The sequence below is a fragment of the Hyla sarda genome, chromosome 7, assembly GCF_029499605.1.
Source record: "Hyla sarda isolate aHylSar1 chromosome 7, aHylSar1.hap1, whole genome shotgun sequence".
Lineage (NCBI taxonomy): Eukaryota > Metazoa > Chordata > Amphibia > Anura > Hylidae > Hyla > Hyla sarda.
The window spans coordinates 79741250-79760084 of record NC_079195.1 but is presented as its reverse complement, the minus strand read 5'-3'; the positions used below and the strand labels follow the sequence as shown (position 1 = coordinate 79760084).

Here is an 18835-nt window from a genome sequence, read left to right as displayed (position 1 = left end):
GCGTAGTATTTCTCAGATGTCATCAGGTGGGAAGATAGATTAAAATCCGCTCACCTGTTACCGTTGTGTAGCAAAGACACAAAAGCTTATATCGCTCTCTCAATGATGATAAGCGGTGCAGCCACCGGGTGCCGGATCTGGATCTACAGGTCCACCAGAAGAAGCCAAGAATAACAGGAATGCAATATAGAAAAAAATCCTGGATTAATAGGGTGCAAACCGCTCAGCACAATAACAGGATGATGTTGCAGGCTAGTTTCACACCAAGCAGTGTGAATGGCAATGCCATTTTTAGACATCTGAAGAAGGGGCATTTGATGTCCAGAAAAGTGTTATGTTGTTTAGCCACTAATGGTTATTATTAATAAATACTGCTTGGCGTGAAATTACCCTGCAAAACCAACCTGTTAGTGTGCTGAGTGGTTTGCGCCCTATGAATCTGGGATTTTTTCTACATTGTATTCGTGCTATTTTTAACACCCTACAGGTGATTGATGAGCTTTTGTTAAAGTGGGACATGAAAATGAAGGAGCGACAATCGAAAATAAAAATTTTAATTTTCACAGACCACTGTTCAAAAAATCTGTTGGACACCTGTGGGGTGTAAATGCTCACTGCACCCCTTATTACATTCTGTAAGGGGTGTAGTTTCTGAAATGGGGTCACATGTGGAAGGGTCCACTGTTCTGGCACCATGGGGGCTTTCTAAACGCACATGGCCTTCCATTCCAGCCAAATTCTCTTTCCAAAAGCTCAATGGCGGTCCTCTTCTGAGCACTGTAGTGTGCCTGCAGAGCACTTTACATCCACATATGGGGTATTTTCTTACTCAGAAGAAATGGTGTTACAATTTTTTTTTCCTATTACCCTTTTTGAAAATGGAAAATTTGGGGTAACACCAGCATTCTAGTGAAAAAAAAATCAAATTTTTCATTTTCACTTCCAACTTTAACAAAAATTTGTCAAGCACCTGTGGGGTGTTAAGGCTCACTATACCCCTCATTACATTCTGTGAGGGGTGTAGTTTCCATGGGTGCGTTTATTTCAGAACCGCTGTAATTATCAGCCATCCCTGTGCAAGTCACCAATTTATGCCTCAAAATGTACAAAGTGCACTCTCACTCCTGAGCCCTGTTGTGCGCCTGCAGAGCACTTTACATCCACATATCCACATATGGGGTATTTCCGTACTCAGGAGAAATTGGGATACAGATTTTGCGGGTCCGTTTTCTTTTTACCTTTTTCTTTTTACCTAAAAGTAAAAAGTATGGGGCAACACCAGCATGTTAGTGTAAAAAAATTTACTTGGTGTTGTAGACCCCAACTTTAACTTTTCATAAGGGATAAAAGGAGAAAAAGCCCCCAAAAATTTTCTCCCGAGTAGGGAAATACCCCATATGTGGCCCTAAACTGTTACCTTGAAATACGACAGGGCTCTGAAGTGAGAGAACATAATGTGCATTTGAGGCCTAAATTAGGGATTTGCATAAGGGTGGACCCGGATGCAAGCAGTAGTGGTGAGCGACATAGGCCATATTCAAATTCGCGATATTTCGCGAATATATGGACGAATATTCATCATATATTCGCATATTCGTAATATTTGCGTTTTATTTTCGCATATGCGCAAATTTGCATATGTAAAAATTAACATAAGCGAAAATTTGCATATGTGAAAATTAGCATACGCATATGCGAAAATTCGTATGCCAGACTCACATAGTAGTATTAGAGCCTTCTTTACACCACACAAGCTAGAAGCAGAGAAGGATGATCACTAAAAAAAAACTAAAAAACGAATATTCGTAATTGCGAATATATAGTGCTATATTAGCAAATATTCGCGGATTCGTGAATATGTGATATTCGCGAATAGAATTTGTAATACGAATATTCGCGAGCAACACTAGCAAGCAGGGTGTTTGCCTTGTCCACCAGAAATACCCAAGTTTTTCAGTGTTTCACAAATAGGGTGCCACCAGCTGTTGCAAAACACCCAGCATGCCTGGATAGTCAGTGGCTGTCCGGCAATATCGGGAGTTGTTGTTTTTTGCAACAGCTGGAGGCTCCGTTTTGGAAATACTGCTGTACGAGACGATTTTTTTATTGGGGGGGGGGGTAACTGTGTAAGGGTGTGTATATATGTAGTGTTTTACTTTTTATTTTGTGTTAGTGTACTGTTTTTAGGGTACATTCACACGGGCGGGGGTTCACAGTAAGTTTCCCACTCGGAGTTTATGCTTCATCGGAAAATTTGCCTCAGCTCAAACTTGAAGCGGGAAACCCGCTGTAAACCCCTGCCCATGTGAATGTACCCTGTACATTCACATGGGGTAGGGGGGGGGGGGGGGGCAAACCTCCAGCAGTTGCAAACTACAACTCCCAGCATGCACTCACAGACCATAGATGCTGGGAGTTGTAGTTATGCAACAGCTCGAGGCACACTTTTTCATAGAAAAAATGTGCTTCCAGCTGTTGCATAACTACAACTTCCAGCATGCACATAATGCCAAAGGGCATGCTGGGAGTTGAAGTTGTGCCTCCAGCTGTTGCATAACTACAACACCCAGCATGCCCTTTGGCTGTGCATGCTGAGAGATGTTGTTACAGCCTGCACTCCAGCCGCACATGTCGGCCGCGAGTGCATTGTCCCTGCTCCCGGTGGGGCCGGGATTCGCATCGAGGGACGCGCCCGCATGCGAGTCCCGGCCCTTCACTTACCTCGCTCCTCTGCCACCTCCTCCACTCAGTCTCAGCTCCAGCGCGCGTGTCCCCGTCTCCTAGGGCGCGCACGCTGGAGCTCTGAAATTTAAAGGGCCAGTACGCCCATAATTATGTGTAACACCTGACACTATTCTTAAGTCCCTGCACCCCCCACACTTCTCTGCCGGCTCTTCAGTGCCATTTGCCTGAGAGAAAGCGTTCCCATTGCATGTTTTGCCATTCCCGTGTATCCAGACCTTCCTGCTACATTCTTTGACTACGAACCTTTGCCGCCTGCCTTGATCTTCTGCTATGTTTGACTACGCTACAGCCTCATCCTTCGGTACCCCATCTTGTCCAGTTACCTGTGTGGTCGAGCCATGTCGGAGGTAGCGACCTGGGTGTCGCCTGCCACAGCATGCCCCTCCTGCCTTGCGGCGGGCTCTGGTGAAAACGGTCCGAGTCATCAGCCACACAGGTGGAGGATCCACTTCCAGCTCCGTGACAGCCTCCATCCAGGTGCGTGACAGCAAGATCCGGCCATGGATCCAACTGGGGTTCCTCTACCTGATAACTCAGATCTTGCATCTATCATGGCGCTCCAGTCCCAGTAGTTGGTCCAGCAGGCACAGCAGCTTAACCAGCTAACCGCCATGATGCAGCAGTTGCTTTCTGCTCAGCAGCAACTGCCACAGCCTCAGCCTCCTCCTCCAGCTCCAGTACAGCCTCCCGCTGCTGCAGTCTCCTCCAGAACCAAACTCTGTTTGTCGCTTCCAGAAAAATATGAGGGGGATCCCAAGTCCTGTTGTGGTTTTGTGATGCAGTGCTCCATGCACATAGAACTCATGGTGGACCAGTTCTCCACAGAACGTGCAAAGATAGCTTTCGTCATTAGTCTCCTGTCTGGAAGGGCTTTAGCCTGGGCAACCCCACTGTGGGATCGCAGTGATGTCATCACTACTAATCTCCAGGCATTCCTGATGGAATTTTGCACTGTCTTCGAGGAACCTGCTCGAGCCTCCTCCGCAGAGACAGCTCTGCTGAATTTTTTCTCAGGGCAACTCCACTGTTGGTGAATATGCCATCCGGTTCCGAACCCTGGCATTGGAGTTGGCCTGGAATAATGAAGCTCTCTGCGCTACCTTCAAGAGAGGATTATCTAGCCAAATTGAGGATGTCCTCGCAGCCCGGGAATTGCCGTCTACCTTGAACGAACTTATACAATTGGCATCCCAGATCGATATCCATTTCTCCGAGCGACGAGAGGAATTACGACAATAAAGGGAATCTGCACGACCTTGGCACTTTCCTCGTCTGGCACCAGTCTTCCACCAACCACCACAAACTTCTTCTGTGCCTCCCACAGTGGAGGCTGTGCAGGTGGATCGGTCTCGCTTGACCCTGCAGGAAAGGACTCGTTGATGAACCAAAAATCTTTGTCTTTACTGCGCCAGTGCAGACCACTTCCTTAAGGACTGTCCTCTGCGCCCTCAGCCACAGTGAAACAATCACACCTAGGGTTTGTAGGAGAGGCCTTCCTCAGGTGTGAATTCCTCCTCTCCATGCATAAATTTGATAGTCCAGCTTTTTCTTCCCTCCAAAGAGATCATCGCCGTTCTGGCTTTCCTGGACTCTGGCTCTGCATGAAAAAAAGTGTAAAAAAAAAAATAAGTTAATAAATGTGATTTAACCCCTTCCCTAATAAAAGTCAGAATCACGCTCCTTTTCCCGTTTAAAAAAAAAACTGTGTAAATAAAAATAAAAATAAACATATGTGGTATTGCCGCATACATAAGTGTCCGAACTTTAAAAAGATATTGTTAATTAAACCGCATGATCAATACACAGTAAAAAATTCCAAAGTCCAAAATAGCGTATTTTTGGTCACTTTGTATACCATAAAAAAGTGAATAAAAATTGATCCAAAAAACTAATCAAAACAAAAAATGAGCCATTGTACTTCTCCATATGAAAAAAAAATAAAATTATAGGGGTTAGAAGAGGACATTGTTCAACATATAAATTCTGGTGCATGTAGTTATAATTTTTTTTAAGTAGTAAAATAAAATCAAACCTATATAAATTTGGTATCCTTGCAACCGTATAGACCTACAGAATAAACATAAGGTAAATTTTTTCCGAAAACTGCACTGCGTAGAAACGGAAGGTGCTATAAAATTACAAAATGGCTTTTTTTTCCAAATAATTTTTTTCTGCTTTTACCGTAAATTTTTTGGGAAATTATTAATAACATTACAAAGTAAAATTGTTGGCACAAAGAAGAAGCCCTCATATGGATTTTTAGGTTTTAGAAGGTGAGGAGAAAAAAGCAAAAGTGCAAAAATAAAAAATCACCAAAGAGGGAAGGGGTTAAAAGCTACAGCTGCATAGGTGGAAAAATTACAGAAAGTTATAGGGATGAGAACATGGTAATGAACAAAGTTTTTTTTTTTTTTTTTTTAAAGGTTTAATTTTTTTTTAACCATAAAACAAAACAAAAATTCTTCAAGTTTGTTATCATTGGAATTGTAAAGATTGCATGTCAGATTCACCGTGAACTTAAAAAAAATTATTGCCCTACAAAATTGTGCAATTCCATATTTTTTTTAATTTTGCCCTACACATAATTTTTTTTCTGGCTTTGTAACACATTGTATGATGAGAAAAAAAAGTGTATTAGTGGAAAGTACTACTAGCCACGCAGAAAATACCCTAATGCAACATAAAAAAGTTATGGGTCTTAGAATGTAAGGAGAAAAAACATGAGCCAGAAAAATAAAATAGCTGGGTCATGAGAGGGTTAAAGTTCATTAGGTGGAGAGAAAACATAGTTTATCAAAAAACACAATTTTACATATTGGTTCATGAAAATGCACTGTTAAAGGGATTCTCCGGTGCTTAGACATCTTATCCCCTATCCAAAAGATAGGGGATAAGATGCCTGATTGTGGGAATCCCGCCGTTGGGGACCCCCGTGATCTTGCACGCGGTACCCCGTTTGTAATCAGTCTCCAGAGCGTATTCGCTCCGGGTCTGATTACTGGCGACCACAGGGCCGTCGTCGTGTGACGTCACGCCTCCGCCCCTGTCAATGCAAGCCTACGGGAGGGGGCGGAGGCGTGACGTCACACGCCACCGGCCCTGTGGTCGCCAGTAATCAGACCCGGAGCGAACACGCTCCGGGGACTGATTACAAACGGGGTGCCGCGTGCAAGATCACGGGGTTCCCCAGCGGCGGGACTCCCGCAATTAGGCATCTTATCCCCTATCCAAAGGATAAGATGTCTATGCACTGGAGAACCCTTTAAGAATAAAACAATGATCTACGAGCCTCCTCTAAGAAGTTAATTCAATTTTCATTTACTCATTAATCTTTCTTAATCTTAATAAAATGTTCTTACTCATTAACTTTTTACTAATAAAATATAGCAGTAGAGATTTAAAATTGATGCATCATGTCATAGTGACAATTTTCCACCAGGTGTCAGTACACTACCACATTGGGAAGCTGGGACTACACGGATCATTCCCTTTGACTTTCATGTACTGTTCGCATTGACTGCTGGTTGTCAGTTGTTTTCAAGTATTAAATCATGGGACATTTCTGGAAAGATTAGTAGTAAATATTACTTTTTGGTACCAATACTAGGCTGTTGCTTGTGGAAATTTTTTAGGCTCTCTTAGGTACCAGGATATTCAGCACATAGGATAAATACAAAATTGCTAAAAAAATAAAAGTTGACAAAAAAAATTATATATATATATATATATATATATATATATATATATATATATATATATATATATATATATACAGGGTGGGCCATTTATATGGCTACACCTTAATAAAATGGGAATGGTTGGTGATATTATCTTCCTGTTTGTGGCACATTAGTATATGTGAGGGGGGGAGAAACTTTTCAAGATGGGTTGTGACCATGACGGCCATTTTGGAGTCGGCCATTTTGAATCCAACTTTTGTTTTTTCAATAGGAAGAGGGTCATGTGACACATCAAACTTATTGGGAATTTCACAAGAAAAACAATGATGTGCTTGGTTTTAACGTAACTTTAGTCTTTAATGAGTTATTTACAAGTTTCTGACCACTTATAAAATGTGTTCAATGTGTTGCCCATTGTGTGTTGGATTGTCAATGCAACCCTTTTTTCCCACTCTTCACACACTGATAGCATCAACGTAGGAGAAATGCTTGCACAGGCTTCCAGTATCCGTAGTTTCAGGTGCTGCACATCTCGTATCTTCACAGCATAGACAATTGCCTTCAGATGACCCCAAAGATAAAAGTCTAAGGGGGTCAGATCGGGAAACCTTGGGGGCCGCTCAACTGGCCAACAACAACCAATCCACTTGATGTGTTTCCCTCTTTACGCACTGAAGCTGGCCTGTTCCCTGAGTTTTTCCATGCTCTGCATATACCTATAGGGAAGGGGGGGAGAGGGGGGTGCTCTGCATATACCTATGGGGAAGGGGGGAGAGGGGGGTTCTCTGCATATACCTATGGGGAAGGGAGGGAGAGGGGGGTGCTCTGCATATGCCTATAGGGAAGGGAGGGAGGGGGGGGGGTGCTCTGCATATACCTATAGGGAAGGGAGGGAGAGGGGGGTGCTCTGCATATACCTATAGGGAAGGGAGGGAGAGGGGGGGTGCTTTGCATATACCTATGGGAAAGGGATGGAGAGGGGGGTGTAGCTCTGCATATACATATGGGGAAGGGTGCGGTGTAACTCTGCATATACCTATGGGAAAGAGGGTGGGGTGTAGCTCTGCATATACCTATGGGAAATAGGGTGGGGTGTAGCTCTGCATATACCTATGGGAAAGAGGGGGGGTGTAGCTCTGCATATACCTATGGTGAAGGGGGGGTGTAGCTCCACATATACATATGGAAAAGAGGGGGGTAGCTCTGCATATACCTATGGGAAAGAGGGGGGGTAACCCTGCATATACCTATGGGAAAGAGGGGGGAGAGTAACTCTGCATATACCTATGGGAAAGAGGGGGGTAGCTCTGCATATACCTATGGGAAAGAGGGGGGTGTAGCGTAGCTCTGCATATACCTATGGGAAAGAGAGGGGGGTGTAACTCTGCATATACCTATGGGAAAGAGGGGGGGTGTAACTCTGCATATACCTATGGGAAAGAGGGGGTTACCTGGCTACCTACCTACCTGCCCTTTTACTGTGCAGGACACCAAGGAGGGCATTATTACAGTTTGTGGGCCTATAGATGGAAAGATTGTGTAGAGGAGGGCACTAAATATATGCAGAGTCTGACATGTTTTTCCTGCAGATGTTAAGAGATCCACATGGCGGTCTTATCCGGACAGAGAAGAAAAGGAAACGCCGCTGATCAGAAAAGACGTAATTGTGAGTCCCAAAATGTAACTGTAATCGCTTATATGGTATACACATCCTGTGTACAGTTGATATCTACCGCCATATGGTCCTGTATATAATCACTATATAATCAGATTCTTTATAGTATACTGGTCTGTGTATAGTGGTTTTATTCAGTACAGTATGGCGGTATTATCCAGTTGTTGTGTGGTGGTATATATTTACTCCTTGTATACCAGTATTATTGGTCATGGAAAGTTTCTTACATATATACATTTTAATTTATTGTGTGTGGGATTTGGGTGGAATAGGAGCATGGCAGAAGATTGACGAGCTGCAGAGCCTAGCAGGGGCCCTTGCCTTTTTTTTGGTCCGGGGGCCCCGAGTGTTGTCAGTCCGCCCCTGGGGGGAGGGGAGGGAGGGGGTGTAATTAAGGGGGTGCGTGTGTGTGTGTGTGTGGGGGGGGTGCCAAACAAAGGGTCCACCCCGGGTGCCAAATGCTCTAGGTCCGCCCCTGCCTAGATGAACAGTTTCCTGGAAAGTGGATTGGTCATCGTGGGCCAGTTGAATGGCCCCCAAGGTCTTCCGATCTGACCTCCATAGACTTTTATATTTGGGGTCATCTGAAGGCAATTATCTATGCTGTGAAGATACGAGATGTGCAGCACCTGAAACTACGGATACTGGAAGCCTGTGCTAGCATTTCTCCTGCGGTGTTGCTATCAGTGTGTGAAGAGTGGGAGAAGAGGGTTGCATTGACAATCCAACACAATGGGCAGCACATTGAACAAATTTTATAAGTGGTCAGAAACTTGTAAAGAACTCATGAAAGAATAAAGTTACGTTGTTTTTCTTGTGAAATTTCCAATAAGTTTGATGTGTCACATGACCCTCTTTCTTTTGAAAAAACAAAAGTTGGATTCAAAATGGCTGACTTCAAAATGGCCGCCATGGTCACCACCCATCTTGAAAAGTTTCCCCCCTCACATATACTAATGTGCCACAAACAGGAAGTTAATATCACCAATCATTCCCGTTTTATTAAGGTGTATCCAAATAAATGTCCCACCCTGTATATATGTATATATATTGGAAACCTTTATAAATAGAAATAGGAACAAAGCAGGATTCCCAGTCCAAACACAGATTTAATTTAACACATTTGGAACGCCAGGCCCTTGATGACCTATCCACTGCTGATGATATTATTATACGGCAGGCCGATAAGGGCACTGTAGTCATTTTAGATAAAGGTTTATATAGGCGTATCAACGTGGATATGTTATTGGATGCTAATACATATTGTGTCATACAGCTAGATCCTACACAGATCTTTAAAAGACAGTTGGAGGAACTTGTGAATCTTGGGAAAAGGGAAGGCATTTTCTATTCTAAAGAGGCTGATTTTATTTTGGTAGAACACCCTATTATTCCTATTTTTCATTCGCTTCCCAAGATTCACAAGTCAATTTTTCCTCCTCCTTGTAGGCCCATTGTGGCTGGCATAGGGTCACAATCTATGTGCCTGGGTTGACATGTTCCTCCAGCCCCTTATTCCAAAAATGCCTGCCTACATTCAGGACACTAAACACTTGCTTTGCCAACTTGAGGGATTGTTACGCTTAGCGCTCCGGGCCCCCTGCTGGCCTCGGAGCGCTCACAGCGTGTATCCCCAGGCAGCGCTCCGGCGTCTCAGCGTGTGCGTCCCCTCTCTCTAGGGCACGCGCGCGCCGGGACTCTTCGATTTAAAGGGCCAGTGCACCAGTGATTGGTGCCTGGCCCAAAGGGGTTATTAAAGGTTAAGGTTTGTGAGACGCAGTGCTGTTTTGACTTAATTAGGCATTCACCTGTGCACTGCCTATAAATACTTTCTCCTCCCACAGCCTCCTGCTGGATCTTTGTGCCTTGTGCCTAGAGAAAGTGTATCCTATTGTTCCAGTGTTTCCCTGCCTGTTGCCGGCCCGTTGCCCGTGACTACCGCCTTAGAACCTGTGCTGCCTGCCCTGACCATTGTTACGTCTGACTACGCTTCTGCCTATCCCTCCTGTACCTCGTCTATCTCAGCAACCAGAGGAGTTGAGTTGCTACCGGGTGGAACGACCTGGGGATTACCGCCGCAGCAAGACCATCCCGCTTTGCGGCGGGCTCTGGTGAAAACCAGTAACTCCTTAGACTCCGTTCCGCTGGTACGGCCCACGCCATCTCTCCTCTGGTCCAGTGGATCCACCTCCTGCCTTCTGGATTCCGCTGAGGTACCTGATCCTAAGGATCTGCCTGTGGTCGTTGCCATGCAGGCCCGCCAGCTCCAGCAGATGTATGCCATTTTGCAGCAGATCATCTCTACCCAGCAGCAGCCTACTCCACCGCCTGTTACTGCTCCTCTGCCAGCAACTGTTTCCAGAGTACTCCTGTCCCTGCCTGAGAAGTATGCTGGAGATCTGAAACAGTGCTGTGGTTTCCTTACCCAGTGTTCTCTGCACCACGAGATGTCGGCCGGCCTATTTCCTTCTGAGCGTGCTAAGGTGGCATTCATACTCTGTCTGCTCACCGGGAAGGCCCTGGCCTGGGCTACACCATAGTGGGACCGCTCTGATCCTGCCACAACCTCCGTCCAGTGCTTCTGTCGGGAATTTCGGAGTGTATTCGAGGAACCCGCCCGGGTATCCTCTGCAGAGACAGCTTTGCTAAATTTGACCAAAGGAGGCGCTTCTGTGGGTGATTACGCCATCCAATTCCGTACTCTCGCCTCAGAGTTGAATTGGAACAATGAAGCCCTATGTGCTACATTCAAGAAGGGACTAAGCAGTGAGATTAAGGACGTTCTAGCTGCACGTGAGATACCTGCTAACCTTGGTGACCTCATTCTCCTGGCCACAAGGATTGACAAGTGTTTCTCAGAGAGACAAGAGGAACTCCTCCAACAAAGAGAGAAGGCTCGTACAGGACGCTATACTTGCTTGTCTCCGGTTTTTCAGCGTCCACTGCACCTCTTCTCTGGGCCTCCCACCGTGGAAGCCATGCATGTGGACCGGTCTCGCCTGACCTCACAAGAACGGAGTCGTCGCAGACACGAAAATTTGTGTCTGTACTGCGCTAGTACCGAGCATTTCCTCAGAGAGTGTCCTCTCCGTCCTCCGCGTTCTGGGAAACGCACGCACCTAGTTAACGCAAGAGAGACGTTGCTAGGTGTGGATTCTTCCTTTCCACGCCTGACGGTATCTGTGCAGCTTTCCGTGCCTGCCAAGTCTTACTTCACTGCCACAGCCTTCTTGAATTCAGGATCTGCCCGCAATTTCATTGATGCCTCCTTGATAGACAAGCATCAAATTCCTGTGGTCCGTTTGTCCAAGCCTTTCTTCATCTCTACAGTCAATGGAGAGAGACTTACTACTACTGTCCAGTACCGCACTCCACCTCTACAGGTGGACATTGGCTTTCTGCATACTGAAAGTTTGGAGTTCTTTATCCTACCCTTTTGCTCCTCTGAACTCCTCCTTGGTTTGCCCTGGCTTCAGCGCCATTGTCCCGTCCTGGATTGGACCACCGGAGAAATCCAGAGTTGGGGGTCCTCTTGCTTCGTCCGCTGCCTCAAGACTGTACCCATCAAGTAAGACCCTGTTGCTTCTCCGCCACCAAGCCTTCCAGAACCCTACCACAGTTTTGCCGACGTCTTTTGTGAGAAGCAAGCTCAAGTTCTTCCACCTCATAGACCCTATAATTGTCCGATCGATCTGATGCCAGGGACTACTCCTCCTCAGGGTCATATCTCTCCACTCTCTCCACCAGAGACTCTTGCCATGTCGGAGTAAATCCGAGAAAACCTGAAGAGGGGTTTCATAAGGAAGTCCTCTTCTCCAGCTGGAGACGTTTTTTTCTTTGTTACTAAAAAGGACAGCTCCCTCCGCCCTTGCATTGATTACAGAGGACTTAACAAGATCACAGTTAAGAACCGATACCCTCTCCCCTTGATCTCTGAGCTCATTGACCGTCTGCGTGGGGCCAGAATCTTTACCAAGCTGGATCTCCGTGGAGCTTACAACTTGATCCGAATTAGAGAGGGTGACTAGTGAAAGACCGCCTTTAACACACGGGATGGCCATTTTGAATACCTGGTGATGCCCTTCGGCCTCTGCAACGCGCCTGCCGTGTTTCAAGAATTTGTCAATGACATTTTCAGAGATTTGCTTTACACCTGCGTGGTCGTATACCTTGACGACATTCTCATTTTCTCCTCAAACCTTGAGCAACACTGGGAACATGTACGTCAAGTCCTTTCACACCTTTGAAGAAACCGCTTCTACGCAAAAATCGAGAAGTGCCTGTTCGAGCGGTCCAGTCTGCCCTTCCTGGGGTACATAATTTCCACCCAAGGTTTACAGATGGACCCGGCAAAGCTCTCCGCAGTTCTGGACTGGCCACGTCCCTCTGGACTTCGTGCATCCAAAGGTTTTTGGGTTTCGCCAACTACTATAGGCAATTCATCCCTCATTTCTCCACCCTGGTCTCTCCCATAGTGGCCTTGACCAAGAAAGGTGCTAATCCCAAATTGTGGCCTCCTCAAGCAGAAGAAGCCTTCCAGTCTTGAAAGCCGCTTTTGCCACCGCACCTGTACTTTCTAGACCGGACCCCATTAAGCCTTTTTCTCTGGAAGTGGATGCCTCCTCCGTCGGTGCCGGAGCCGTGCTCACCCAGAAGTCACCTAGAGGCAGGACCCTAACTTGCGGCTTTTTCTCCAAGACCTTCACCCCAGCCAAGAGAAACTACTCGATTGGTGACAGGGAGTTGCTGGCCATCAAATTGTCTCTTGAGGAGTGGAGACATCTTCTCGAGGGATCCATCCATCCGGCGTCCATTTACACGGACCACAAAAATCTTGCCTATCTTCAGTCCGCACAGAGGCTCAATCCACGCCAGGCTCGTTGGTCCCTGTTCTTTGCTCGCTTCAATTTTGTGATCCATTTCCGTCTGGCAAGCAAGAAGAACATCAGGGCAGATGCCCTCTCCCACTCTTCAGATGTGGTGGGTGACGAGACTACTTCCCAGCATATTATTCCGCCCGAGCGCCTGATTGCCTGATTGCTTCTGTGGACCTGCGTTCTCTTCCTCCTGGCAAGTCCTATGTGCCTCCTCGTCAGCGCCTTCAAATCCTCAAGTGGGGTCACGCTTCCTTGTTTGCAGGTCACCCAGGAGTCCTGAAGACACTCCAGCTAATCACCCAAAGATATTGGTGGCCTTCCGTGGAGAGGGATGTCTTGGACTATGTCCAGGCTTGTACGGTCTGCGCATGGGACAAGTAGCCTCGCCAGAAGCCAGCTGGATTGCTCTTACCTCTTCCTATTCCTGAGACCCCATGGTCCCACATCGCCATGGATTTCGTGACCGACCTTCCTCCTACCCATGGCATGACTGTCATTTGGGTGGTAGTGGACCGTTTTTCCAAGATGGCACACTTGGTAACATTACCTGGGCTGCCCTCTGCGCCACTACTGGCTAAGCAATTCTTCAAGCACATTTTCCGTCTGCATGGTTTACCCACGCATATTGTTTCTGATCGAGGTGTGCAGTTTGTATCCAAATTCTGGAGGGCTCTTTGTGGTCAGCTCAAAGTGAAATTAGGTTTCTCTTCTTCTTACCACCCCCAAACAAACGGTCAAGTGGAACGAGTGAATCAAGTCCTGGGAGATTATCTTCGACACTTTGTTTCTTCTCGCCAAGACAACTGGGCAGATCTCCTCCGTGGACAGAATTCTCTTACAATTCCAAGAATTCCTCTGCATCCAATAAATCTCCATTCTTTGTGGTCTACGGACATCATCTTCTACCTCCTCTGCCCTTGTCTACCTCCTCAGCAGTTCCCGCAGTTGATGAGCTCATCCAGGACTTCTCCACCATTTGGCGGGAGACTCGTATGCCCTTCTACAAGCCTCTGCCCTCATAAAGTCCCAAGAGGATAAAAAACGCAGAGCTCCTCCGTTTTTTTCCCCTGGAGACAGAGTGTGGCTCTCAGCCAAGTACATTCGTTTTAGGGTCCCAAGCTACAAACTGTGTCCTCGCTACTTGGGACCCTACAAGATTAAGAAGAGGATAAATCCTGTGGCTTATCAGCTCCATCTCCCTTCCTCCCTTAGGATCCCTAATTCGTTCCACGTCTCCCTCCTTAAGCCTTCCATCTTTAACCGCTTCTCCCCTAAAATCACCACTCCCACTCCTGTGGCTGGCACACTTGATGTCTTCTCCGTCAAGGAGATTTTGGCATCCAAAGTGGTTAGAGGAAGAAAATTCTTTCTGGTCGACTGGGAGGGCTGCGGTCCTGAAGAGAGATCTTGGGACCCGGAGGAGAACATCCTGGACCGCAGCCCCATCCTCAAGTTCTTCAGTACCAAAAAGAGGGGGAGACCAAAGGGGGGGTACTGTTACGCTGAGCACTCCGGGCCCCCTGCTGGCTTTGGAGCGCTCACAGTATGTGTCCCCAGGCAGCGTTCCGGCGTCTCGGCGTTTGCGTCCCCTCTCTCTAGAGCGCGCACACGCCGGGACTCTTAGATTTAAAGGGCCAGTGCACCAGTTTTTGGTGCCTGGCCCAAAATGGTTATTAAGGGTTAAGGTTTGTGAGAGGCAGTGCTGTTTTAACTTAATTAGGCATTCACCTGTGCACTGCCTATAAATACCTTCTCCTCCCACAGCCTCCTGCCGGATCTTTGTGCCTTGTGCCTAGAGAAAGCGTATCCTATTGTTCCAGTGTTTCCCTGCCTGTTGCCGACCCGTTGCCCGTGACTACTGCCTTAGAACCTGTGCTGCCTGCCCTGACCATTGCTATGTCTGACTACGCTTCTGCCTATCCCTCCTGTACCGCGTCTATCTCAGCAACTAGAGGAGTTGAGTCGCTACCGGGTGGAACGACCTGGGGATTACCGCCGCAGTAAGACCATCCCGCTTTGCGGCGGGCTCTGGTGAAAACCAGTAATCCCTTAGACTCCGTTCCCCTGGTACGGCCCACGCCATCTCTCCTCTGGTCCAGTGGATCTACCTCCTGCCTTCTGACCGGACCGTGACAGGGATTACAATGGCAAGAAAAACTTCTCTTGGATTTCTGCGGACGTTATGTCCCTCTATTTTGTCATTCCTCATAATTTGGCCATCACAGCACTTAAATTGTTTTTATCGGTATACTCATATTTCTCCAAATTTTGTCATTTTTTGAGCATTACGGTTATGTTTCTGTTAGAACATAATTATTTTATTATTATTGATGTTTTTTCATACAAACAGGAGCCTTGGCTAAATTTTCCCCTTCGCTGGCAAATATTTTTATGTGCTGGTGGTAGTCTAATCATTTGTTCTCCCCAGAAAATCCATTCATCGACAATTTGGTCTGGTACGGTCGCTATATCGATGACCTCATATTCATATGTGGTCTCGATGCGGCGACCGTACCAGACTTCACATTATATTTGAATTCCAATACATGTAATTTAAATTTTACCGTTGCCCACCATGACAACTCTGTTTCCTTTTTAGGTTTAAACTTGGTTGGTGATCATACCACCAAAAAGGTTTTTCTACCACTTTAAGAGTACGGCTGTAAATTCAATCCTGTGTGCCCGCTCATGTCACCCACCGCATGTTCTTAAGAACCTGCCGGTGGGTGAGATGATCAGGGCACGCAGGAATTGTAAAACTGATTCAGATTTTTTATTAGAAGTTGACTCTATACAGAAACGCCTGTCATCCAGGAATTACCCTAAGTGGTCTTTGGACAGAGCCAAACCTTTTGCCTTGCATAGGGATCGATCTGATTTATTACATGGTTCTCGGAGAAATGTGGTGAGTGACTGACTAACCGATCTTTCACCTGTCATCTTTTCCACATCTTACAGTACAGATTTTTTATCCATTTGTAAAATGATCAATACTCACATGCATTTGATTTTGTCTGATCCCCTATTTCAGAGCATTAAAAAGTCAGAGTACAAGTGTATTGCGAGACGAGCACCCACGATTGGTCAGAAAGTCTCACCAAGTTTATTTTTTAGTACCCGTACATCTCCCTCTACCTGGTTATCTTATCCAGGGTCGTATAGGTGTGGTCACAATCGCTGTATCTGTTGTTATGTCATGCAATTTATCAGATCTTTCACGTCTTTTTCAACTAATGAGTCTTTTTCCATCAAACAATGTTGCAATTGTAATACCACATACGTGGTTTATCTGGTATCGTGCATGACATGTCGTTTACAGTATGTGGGTTGCACAACTAATCCATTAAAAGTTGTCAGATATACCTCAGATATACCTCATTTTTTATCTAGAAATATTTCATCAGTGTCTAAACACTTTACTGATGTACATCAGGGCAGCTTTTCCTCTCTTCGCAACACTGCTATCGAACGGGTTAACCCCTCTAAAAGAAAGCTTCTCAATCAAGAGTTTTTTTGGATTTTGAGAAACCTTGGCGATGGTGTGCGGGCTCTGGTGTGTCCTTCATATAAGGATACACCGGCGAATGTCTCAATTTTAACATCAGTGTTGAGGGATAGCCAATGTCATTGTATACATCTACCACAGTAGTGCACCCACATTCCTGTATTGTTTTATTCTTATTGTTACACATCCACACTGTTTATCTGGTGTAGGATTCTATTGTGGCACTTGTAGTCCGCTGCAGGCATCCTCCATTATATGCATTTTTATGCTGGGGATCGCCTCTAGCTAGAGATGAGCGAACTTTAAAAAATTTGATTCGGCCGATTCGCCAAATTTTCCCGAAAAGTTAGTTTCGATCTGAATTTATTCAAAGCGAATCGATGTTAAAAAAGGCTATTTCTAGCCTACATACAGCCTCTATAGGGGTATAGAACACTTTGCTGTGTCCTAAAACGCATATGGAGTGTGCTGGGGTAGTGAAATAATACTGTTATTCAGAATAGCATGCAGATTACCGGCATCGCTTTTAGAATCACTGCCGCACAGCAGCACAATGACAGAGCCTGGTGGTGGCATCAGTGTCAGGAGACCATATAGTGACTGAATGACATAGCGTGGCAAGAGGAGACCATTTAGTGGCTGAATGGCACAGTGTGGAGTTGGCTGATGCACTAGTACACTACACACCAGGGCTTCACAATCCCCCCCCCCAAAAAAAAACAACACAATGTATGAAATGTTTGACAAAGATTTCTCATTGGTAGCACCCACTATCCAAAAATTTGAAATTTCCAGACCCAGGCCCCACCTCTGCGGCATCAGTAACCCATATATTGCCTGTAGGACACAGAAAGGAGTTGGCTGATGCACCAGTACACACCAGGGCTTCACAATCCCCCCTCCAAAATCAACACAATGAGAAATTTTTGTCAAAGATTTCTCATTGGTAGCACCCGCTATCCAAAAATTTGAAATTTCCAGAACCAGGCCCCACCCCTGTGGCATCAGTAACCCATTTATTGCCTGCATGACACAGCCTGGAGTTGGCTGATGCAAGAGTACACACCAGGGCTTCACAATCCCCCCCCCCCCCCCCAAAAACCAACACAATATATGACATTTTTGTCAAAGATTTCCCATTGGTAGCACCCGCTATCCAAAAATTTGAAATTTTAAGACCCAGGCCCCACCTCTGCGGCATCAGGAACCCATATATTGCCTGAAGGACACAGCCTGGAGTTGGCTGATGCACCAGTACACACCCGGGCTTCACAATCCCCTCCAAAAAACAACAACATTTAAGAAATACCTTTGTGTAAGAACAAGCATATATCCAACAGTTCACGAGACTCTATAATGCAGGACGGTGGACCATCCAAAGACATTCTTCTCAAAAATAATAAACCACACAATGTTTGAATTTTTTTTACAAAAAATAATTCAATATGTGTGTAAGCGCATCTGTCTCCAAAAGATCAGATCACCAAAGGACTTTTTTTCGCCCAAAATGATAAAGCAGGGTTAATCCCTGTCCGTATTTTTTATTTATTTTTTACTTTCATTAAAAAATCACACGCAACAAGCGTTCCGTTGTGTAACGATTAGCATTCTGGAAAATTCTATTTTATTACTGATAAAATTATCAGTAAATAAAAAAAAAAAACACTACCCAAGAGTGTTTAATTACCCCATACATTGCACCAGGAGCAGTCAAGAGTAGGCCTCAGCAGTACCCAAGAGGCTTTAATAACCCCCTACCTTTGCACGATCAATTGCGAGATCGAGCAATACCAGGTGTGTTATGCCCTCTGATTTCCGGGGCCGCAGGCGCGCTCCACTGAATGGATTAGCGTGTCTCCATCTTTCATCGACCGGTGCTGGTAACCCACTAACTCCCGGAAAGGTAAGCTGCCGCGTAAGCACGTTTGGCTCCAGAATTTCCACTACTGCCACACCACGCTGACTGCCAACCGTGCTACCGCCTTGCTGACTCAAGGGCAACCTGCAACTCTCTTCTCCCGATGATGAACCCCCTTCTCCTGAGATCGAGCAATAACAGGTGTGTTATGCCCTCAGATGTCCAGGGCCGCAGGAGCGCTCCACTGAACGGATTAGGGTGTGTCCATCTTTTTTTTGTAGCACCCGCAATCCAAAAATTTAAAATTCCCAGACCCAGGCCCCACCTCTGCGGCATCAGGAACCCATTTATTGCCTGAAGGACAAAGCCTGGAGTTGGCTGATGCACCAGTACACACAGGGCTTAACAATCTGCCCCAAAATCAACAAAATTGTATACATTTTTTTTTAAAATTTACAACTTTGTGTAAGCACAAGCGCATATCCAATATTTCAG

At 45.9% G+C, this 18835-nt stretch overlaps 1 protein-coding gene across 1 annotated transcript in view; it reads right to left on the bottom strand.

The window, feature by feature from the left end:
- Nucleotides 1-18835, bottom strand: part of LOC130281980 (protein spinster homolog 1-like) — a 261234-nt gene that overhangs the window by 37446 nt on the left and 204953 nt on the right. The window contains exon 3 of the mRNA XM_056529784.1: nt 3069-4342. The gene's annotated coding sequence lies outside the window, so the exon portion shown is untranslated. The remainder of the gene's footprint in view (nt 1-3068; nt 4343-18835) is intronic.